Below are 8,232 nucleotides of genomic sequence, written 5' to 3' on the forward strand. Positions count from 1 at the left end.
TTATCATTTCTAGTCTTTGGCTTCTTTGTTAGAGTTCTGTCTTATTGTTTATGTCTCTGTGTTCTCTAGTTGCTCTGTCTCCCCTGTCAGCTGTATCCCCTTGTCAGGTTTGCGTCTCTGTGTTATGTTTCCTGTTTTACTTTGAAAGTCCGTGTCTCATGTAAATGTGTCTGGTTTTGCTTTCTTTGTCTCGTTAGGCCTGATTTTCCCCAGCTGTGTTTCCCTCCTGTTACCCTTTCCCTGATTGCTCCCTCTGTGTATTTAAGCCCTGTGTTTCTCTGTGTCCGTGTCGCGATCTACTCTTAGCTACCCTCACGCATGCTGTGGTTTTTGTTTTTCTGCCTGCGTTAATGTTTGTGCTTTGAAAGTTTGTTACTTTGAGTTCAGCGTTAAAGCTGTTTTTTGAGTTCACGTCTGTCTCCCGAGTCTGCACTTTGGGTCCTTTTCCTGCCTGCACACAGCCGTTTCATAACAGAAGATCACGACCAGAACATGGACCCAGCAGATTCCGTGTGGTATCGGCGACCCGCAGTTTCTGCCTTCCTAAAGGAGAACGTGAGTCACAGGGCTAAGCATGCCCAGGAGCTCCAGTCACCCTCCTATGGGTCACGTTTGGCTTGGGGAGGCCCCTGCAGCCTCCAAACTGCCATGGCTACGGCCGAGCCGGCGCCTATGCCTTGGACGATCAGATTGAGCATGTGCTCATTCTCTCCGGTCGCTACACCTCCACCTCCACCCCCGAATTACCAGTCCAACAAGAGGCTGAAGCTGTGGAGGAAGAAGGATTATGCAATGGCAGACACTGGACTTACTCCGCTGCAGTCTTTTGCTCTCTTTATGGGACTGCAGCGTTCTGAGCTTCATAAACTCTCTGATTCCTCATTGCAGTCCGGTCCGTTGGAGGATTTGCAGCCCAGTTTGTCACCCCCCACTTCCCGGAGGAGGCGGCGCTCACACCGTCACCACTCTTTCTCTGCGGAGCAACTCCCAGTGGTGAGTTATAATGACTGCTTTTGTTCCTCTGAGCTGGAAAAAGACAATCATATGCTAAAACTGAGACTGTTAAGACTGTTAGACGTGGTGGTGGTAGGAAGCTAAAAAACATTTTAGAGGAGTTTGTGTTTCCTGAGCCTGCTCCTTCGCCCCGTTGTGTTCCTGCTCCCAGGGCAGATCGGGCCCAGCATTCCCCTGCACCTGTTTCAGTGCTTCAGGTGAGGGAGGCTGAGGTCCAGCCAGGTTCAGCCTTCTGTCTCCGCTGGAGGGCCCAAGGAGCCTGTCCAGCCACCTGTTCCTGCTGGAGAATCCGAGGGGCCCGTCCGGCCTTTGTCTGTTGTTCCTGCTGGGGGTTCTGGAGAACCGCTCCAGCCGTCTCCTGGCCCGAGGGGCCCGTTCAGCCTTCTGTCTCCGCTGGAGGGTCTGAGAGGCCTGTCCAGTCTTCATCGCCTGCAGCGCCACCATCTGCGGCTCCCACGCCGTCGCTTGCAGCACCACCACCGCTCCTCCATCTGTGGCTCCCACGCCATTGCCTTGCCCGGAGGTGTCCGCACCGTCTTGTCCTGCCTCACCTGTTCCTGTCCGGCCTGCTCGTCCTCGTCCTGTCCGGCCACTTTCCAGGTCGTTGGCTGGACATCATTGCTGTCGTGGCCGGCCTCATGACCTGCTCCTTCGCCGCCGCTGCCTCCCGCGCGGCCGACCTCCTGACCTGCTCCGTCACCGCCACTGGCTCCGCGGTCAGCCTCCAGAACTGTTCTTTGGACTTTTGTGTTATCGACCTCCAGGCCGGCCCCCTGAACTTTTTTGCGAGTGTTTTCCTGGACGCCTGCGCCTTTTGTGGGCCTTTTTTTTTTGTTTGGTTATTTTCTGGGCTCCAGTGTTTTCTGTTTTTTGGAAAACAGTTGGAAAACATCGCGGAACGGATCACTGCAGTTGTGAGGTCTCAGAATCAAAAGAACGATAACACCATGGAACAGAAGTTTGATACCATCATGGGGAGGCTCGCGACTCTCCAACGGGAGATCAGGAGGCCAGTGTCGGAGTGTTAAAGAGCAGCCTGAAAAATTCTCCTGGGCTGCTCGCATGGAAATTAACAAAACCAACATAAACATTGCGGATCCCCATCACGGCGCCAGCTGCAGGCCCAAGGCTGGAGCCGAACAATCACTCCCTGATAATGACTGTGTTACGGCTATTCTTCCCATCCCATGCAAGGACACCTGGATTGGCTGGAGGACTGTTTACTTAGCCTGATAGGCCGAAGGACACTGTCTCAGCTAAACTATGGACACGCACACACACACACACACACTTACACTGATAAGCACTCACTCATCCCCCCTCCCTTTCCAACGCCTTCGATGCTTGTGCCCGACCGGGGAAGATAGCAGTCAACTGGACCAGCACAGATGCTGCAGGACCGGATGCGCTGTCTACACCGGCTCTCTCTTACCCTTTACCCGCCCCTGTTGCTTGTCTTGTGTTTCTATGGTGTATTGATAGTCATGTGCTTTTGTGCTGAGGTGTTTTTTCTGTTATCAAACTGTTCTCCCACTAGGAGCTCAGTCTGAGTGTTTTTTTTCTCCTCCTCTTACCTCATGTAGTGTATTTTCGTTGTTTTTTTTCCTATCAGCCTACCTTTCTGACATGTCTGCCCAATGTGATGTTTGTGTAAAGTTGGTCAGAAGGTTCCTTTGTAAGTGCGCATGCGCCATTAGCGTGCTGCCTGCTGTAACCCTAATTTCCCTCGGGATGAATAAAGTATTCTGATTCTGATTTTGATCTCTAGGTTGTGTTTGGTCTGCACTTTGAGTTCACGTCTGTCTCCCGAGTCTGCACTTTGGGTCCTTTTCCTGCCTGCAAACAGCCGTTTCATAATACTTTGTTTGTGTCCCTGAGTTTGTGTTGTAAAATAGTCTGTGAGTTTTCTGTTTTACTTTGAAGGTTTGTGTCTCGTTGTGTCTAACTAGGTTCAGCTGTGTTCCCCTCTGGTGTGTCATTCCCTCGTTACCTTGCGTGTATTTGTCGTGTGTGTCTTCCTGTGTTCCTTGATGGTTTGTGTGATATCATAAGACTAAGGAACCACGGAGACCATGTTTAGCTCACGGTTACTTCTTTATTAATAAGAGAACCGGGACATGCGCCCCACAGACTGAAAGCTCTCCAACAACTGTTGCCCCCTGGTGGACAAATCCCTGCCACAACATAACATTCCTCCCCCCTTAAACTGGAACTACTCTGTAGTTTTAATCACTACAGAAAATACCCATAAACAAAAACTTCACCTTTATAAAAATGCAACAACCCCGTCCCCAGCCTTTATTGAAATTTCACTCCGTAATAATGAACCTTTAGTCCAACAGTCTTAGGTCAACCTATAACAGTTCACCGTAATCACGGCACAAAGTCTCTCAGGTGCTCCGGCAGTCTCTTGGTTCTTTGCGATCGCCGTAACCCAGTGGCAGGTGATTCCAGTGAATCACTACTCTCCATATGTGGCTTCACCACTGGTGTAACTTGCACCTCCATGTGTCTCTCATCTTCGTCTCCTGTCTCAGCGCTGATGTTTGGGGCTGCTTTTGGGGGCTCGCCTGGGTGGCCTTCAGGCATTCCTGCTGCCAGGCACAGCTCCAGGCGGGCAAACAGCTGATTGACGTGACGCCTCACCACTGTCCCATTGCCCAGCATCACCAAGAAGGAAACAGGCCCCGTCATCTCCTGTATAAGTCCTGGTATCCATTTGGGTCCTCTGCCATAGTTTTTGGTATATACTGTGTCTCCAATAACAAACATGCGCACCTTGGCATGTCTATCATGATACAATCTTTGGCTATCTTGTTTTGCTGTCACTTTCTGTTTCAAGTCAGGGTGTATGAGATCAAGAGTACACCTCAACTTCCGGCCCATCATCAACTTAGCGGGAGACTTCCCTGTTGTGGACTGTGGTGTGATTCTGTAACTAAACAGAGCCCTGTTTAACTTGGTTGTCAGTGTGTCTCCAGTACTCTTTTTCATGAGTTCTTTGAACGTTTGCACTGCTCTTTCTGCTAACCCATTGGATGCTGGGTGATATGGAGCGGAGGTGACGTGAGTGATTCCGTTCTTTGCCATGAACTCTTTAGTTTGTGCACTTACAAAACACTGGGCATTATCTGAGACCACCATCTCAGGAAGGCCGTGCGTGCTGAAACAGTTTCTCAGGCAGTCTATGGTTGCAGCTGCTGTAGCGGATGGAACTGGATACACATTTAACCATTTGGAGTGGGTGTCCACTATTACTAAGAACATTTTACCCAAAAACGGGCCTGCATAATCGATATGTATCCTTCTCCAGGGCTTTTCTGGCCACTCCCAGGGGTGTAGTGGTGCCTCTTCCGGCCTGTGTCTATGTTCTTGACATGTACTGCAGGACCTCACCTTGTCTTCAATGTCATTCTCCATATGCGGCCACCACATGTAGCTTCTGGCCAGGCCCTTCATGCGGCTCATTCCTGGGTGTGACTGATGTAGCTGTTCCAAAAGGGGGCGTCGACCTCGTTCTGGTATCACCACCCTCGCCCCCCACAGCACACACCCATCCTGCACACTCAGCTCCTGTTGTCTCTGTTTGTAGGGCAGAAAATTAGGATGCTGCGTAGTGGGCCATCCTCTCAAAGCATACTCACGCACTCTGGAGAGTATGGGATCTTTGGTTGTCCATCTTTGCAGCTGCTCAGATGTCATCACGCCCTCATGGTCCTGATCTACCATCAACACTTGGTCCTCAGCTGCCACCTCTTTAGGGAGGTTCTCTGGAAGAGGGAGACGACTCAGACCATCAGCATTACTGTTATTTTTGCCTTCTCTGTATTTAATGACATACTCATAGGCTCTTAATAACACCGCCCATTGCATGATCCTCTGTGACGCCATCTGAGGGACAGCCTTCAGCTCATGGATCAAACTTATCAATGGCTTATGATCTGTGATAATCATGAACTTCCTGCCGTACACGTACTTATGAAAATACTGTACACCAAATATTACAGCCAATCCTTCTTTATCCAGCTGTGAGTAGTTCTTTTCTGCTGCATTCAGGGTACGCGATGCAAACCCAATGGGTTTTTCCTGACCATCTGGCATGCAGTGAGCTAGTACTGCTCCCACTCCATAGGGGGACGCATCGCAAGAAAGAATTAAATCCTTTTGCTCATCATAGTGTACCAATACACTGCTTGACTGCAACAGTTCCTTTGATTTGCAGAAAACCTTCTCCTGTGCTGGTCCCCAACACCATGGTTCCCCCTTTCTCAGAAGCTTGTGCAGTGGGGCCAACAGTGTGGACAAATTTGGCAAGAACTTATTATAGAAGTTCAACAACCCCAAATAAGCTTTGAGCTCTGTCACTGATTTTGGGGGTGGCGCCTCCTGCACTGCTTTCACTTTTGCTGGCACTGGATGTAAACCGGTCTTATCCACCCGATGTCCTAAAAATGTCACTTCCTTCTCCATGAATTGACATTTGCTCCTTTTTAAGCGCAGGCCCGCCTCCTCCAAGCGCTGCAGCACTCCATCCAGTGTTTGAAGATGTTCTTTGTCATTCTTTCCCATCAGGATGATGCCATCCAGATACACTGCGACATTGGTCAGACCTTGCAACACACTCTCCATGGTGCGCTGAAAAATGGCAGGACTTGAACTCACACCAAATGGCAACCTGGTGTATGTAAACAAACCCCTGTGTGTGTTCACTGTGACATACTTTCTAGATTCCTTATCAAGTACAACCTGTTGATATGCGTGACTCATATCTTACTTGGTGTATTTTTCTCCTCCCGCCAGCCCCGCTATGGGGTATTGTTCTACAGGCGACACCTTGTTAACAGTCAGTTTGTAGTCACCACAAATTCTGGCGCTGGAGTCTGGGTAAAATGGGTGCGGCCCTCTCTGAGAATTTCACTGGTGGGATGATCTTCTCCTCCAACAGTCTCTCCAGTTCCTGCTCCACTTTCTTTTTCATAGCAAACGGAACTGATCGGGGCTTATAGAAGCACGGTTTGGCATCACTGGCTACATGTATCTTTGCTGCAAACCCCTTCAGCGTTCCCAACTCATCCTTAAACACTGTTTCATGTCTGGCCAGTATCCGCTGTAAGGCATCATCTCTGCCTTCTATCTTATGTACAGGTTGCCAGTCTAATTGGAAGGCCTTAATCCATCCCCGACCCATCAAACTAGTTCCAGCCCCTTCAACCACCACCACATCCAGTTTTTTTTTTACATTCTCTGAATTCCACCTGCACTTGGGCTGCTCCCCACACGGGTACCTTGTGGCCTCCATACGTTCTCAGTTTGATTCCACACTTGCTTACTTTGGGCGCATTACTGCCTTCAAAAAGTTTTTTAAATGACTCCTTCGACATGATAGTGTAACCACAGCCTGTGTCTACTTCAAATGTCACATTCTGTCCATTTACTTTTAGCTTCTGTCTGATGGGTTCTTCCCTTGGGATGCTAATCTCCTCATGCACATTATACATAGTCACACTTGCCTTTATGTGGTGCATTTCAGCTCCTTCTTCCTCACTCTCCACATTCTCCTCTTCCAAGAAATGGGCTTGTTTACCTTGTCTGCCACGCCCTCCTTTTTGTTGCATTTTCATTCGGCAGACCCTTTTTATGTGTCCCACCTTTCCACAGTTGTGGCATTTTTCTGAAACAAACCTGCAGTCCTTGGCCACATGATTTAGCCCTCCACATCTAGCACTTCCTGACAACCTGTTGTGACGTCGAGCCGCCGTCCTCCATCTTGTTCACCGCTCCTAATCCTTTAGTGAATCGCGACTGTTCCGTCATGCTTTTCAAATCCACAATGTCTCTGTTAGCAGCCTCCATTGCTTGAGCAAACTTCAGCGCCTTTTCAAATGTTAGCGAATCCTCTGCTAACAATCTGCGCTGTATTCTGTCATCGCTTATTCCACATACTAAACGATCCCGCAGCATCACCGTCAGGGAGTCTCCAAAGTTACAGTCCTGTGCGAGCTTCCTCAGCTCCGCTACATAATCGCCCACACTTTCCTCCGGCCTTCTATTTCATGTGTTAAACTTCCACCGCTGCACAATTTCACTCGGCTTAGGGTGAAAATGATTGTTCAACAATCCCACCAACTCAGCATAAGAACGATCCCCTGGCTTGACCGGACTGAGTAGGTTCCTAATTAGGGCATAGGTCTGTGCGCCCACGCAACTCAACAGTACCGCTCGCTTCTTCTCCTCCTCCTTAATATCATTCGCCACAACGAAGTAATCCAAAATCTCACAATATTCCTCCCATGATTGCAGCTCGCTGTCGAACGGTACCACTTGCCAACCTCAGTTCATAAGTCACTTATCACGGTGTAACTTCACAGCAAAACCTGGCTTTTACCCTCTCCAACAACTGTTGCCCCCTGGTGGACAAATTCCTGCCACAACATAACAGTTTGTCTGTGTAACTCTGTGTCTCTCTGCTCTACACTCTCCGTGACGTTTTCCCGTGTTTGTACGATTTCAGGTTTGTTCTCTAGTTTTACAAAATTTAGGTTCTCACTTAGTTTTGTCCTTACTTCTGTTCATTTTCACTCACTGTAAATAAACTCACTCGCTTCACTGCCATTGTCTGCAACTTTGATCCTCCTTCACAACACCACATGACTGCTGCCCCAGCTGTGACACACAGGCTTAATCTGTGCATTCTGAGTTAAAAGATTAACTAAATATTATCTATAAAATGACACATTAGCAATTAGTTGGAACAAGATAACACATTTATTATGCCAGCCTATTTTCATATTAAAGCTATGTCAGGAAGATTGATCTGTAATTTTAAATAACGTGTGAATAACATTAAATTAGATTTTTGTACAGTTATAACCACATTACTTCAAACATAATTATTTGAATCTCCAGCACTACAAATAAAACAGTGAAACACAGTACTATATTATATGTGTATTATAAATACGTAGAAAATAGAAATGAATACCTCAATACTGCAAATATGAACACAATAACAAATTATTATTTTATGGTAAAAGTAACACAATAATATATTACACTATAACTGTAAGAATAATTTAACACAAGATTTTGAGTAAGATTTTTAGTATTAATGCAATCATTAATGACAACACAAGGCTTAAATCTGTGTTAGTTGTATACACATAATTTCACAATTTCAGATTTTTGAATTACATGAATCAAAACAGTGGTTTTGACACA

The sequence above is a fragment of the Aulonocara stuartgranti genome (assembly GCF_965226115.1).
Source record: "Aulonocara stuartgranti genome assembly, chromosome: 16".
NCBI lineage: Eukaryota > Metazoa > Chordata > Actinopteri > Cichliformes > Cichlidae > Aulonocara > Aulonocara stuartgranti.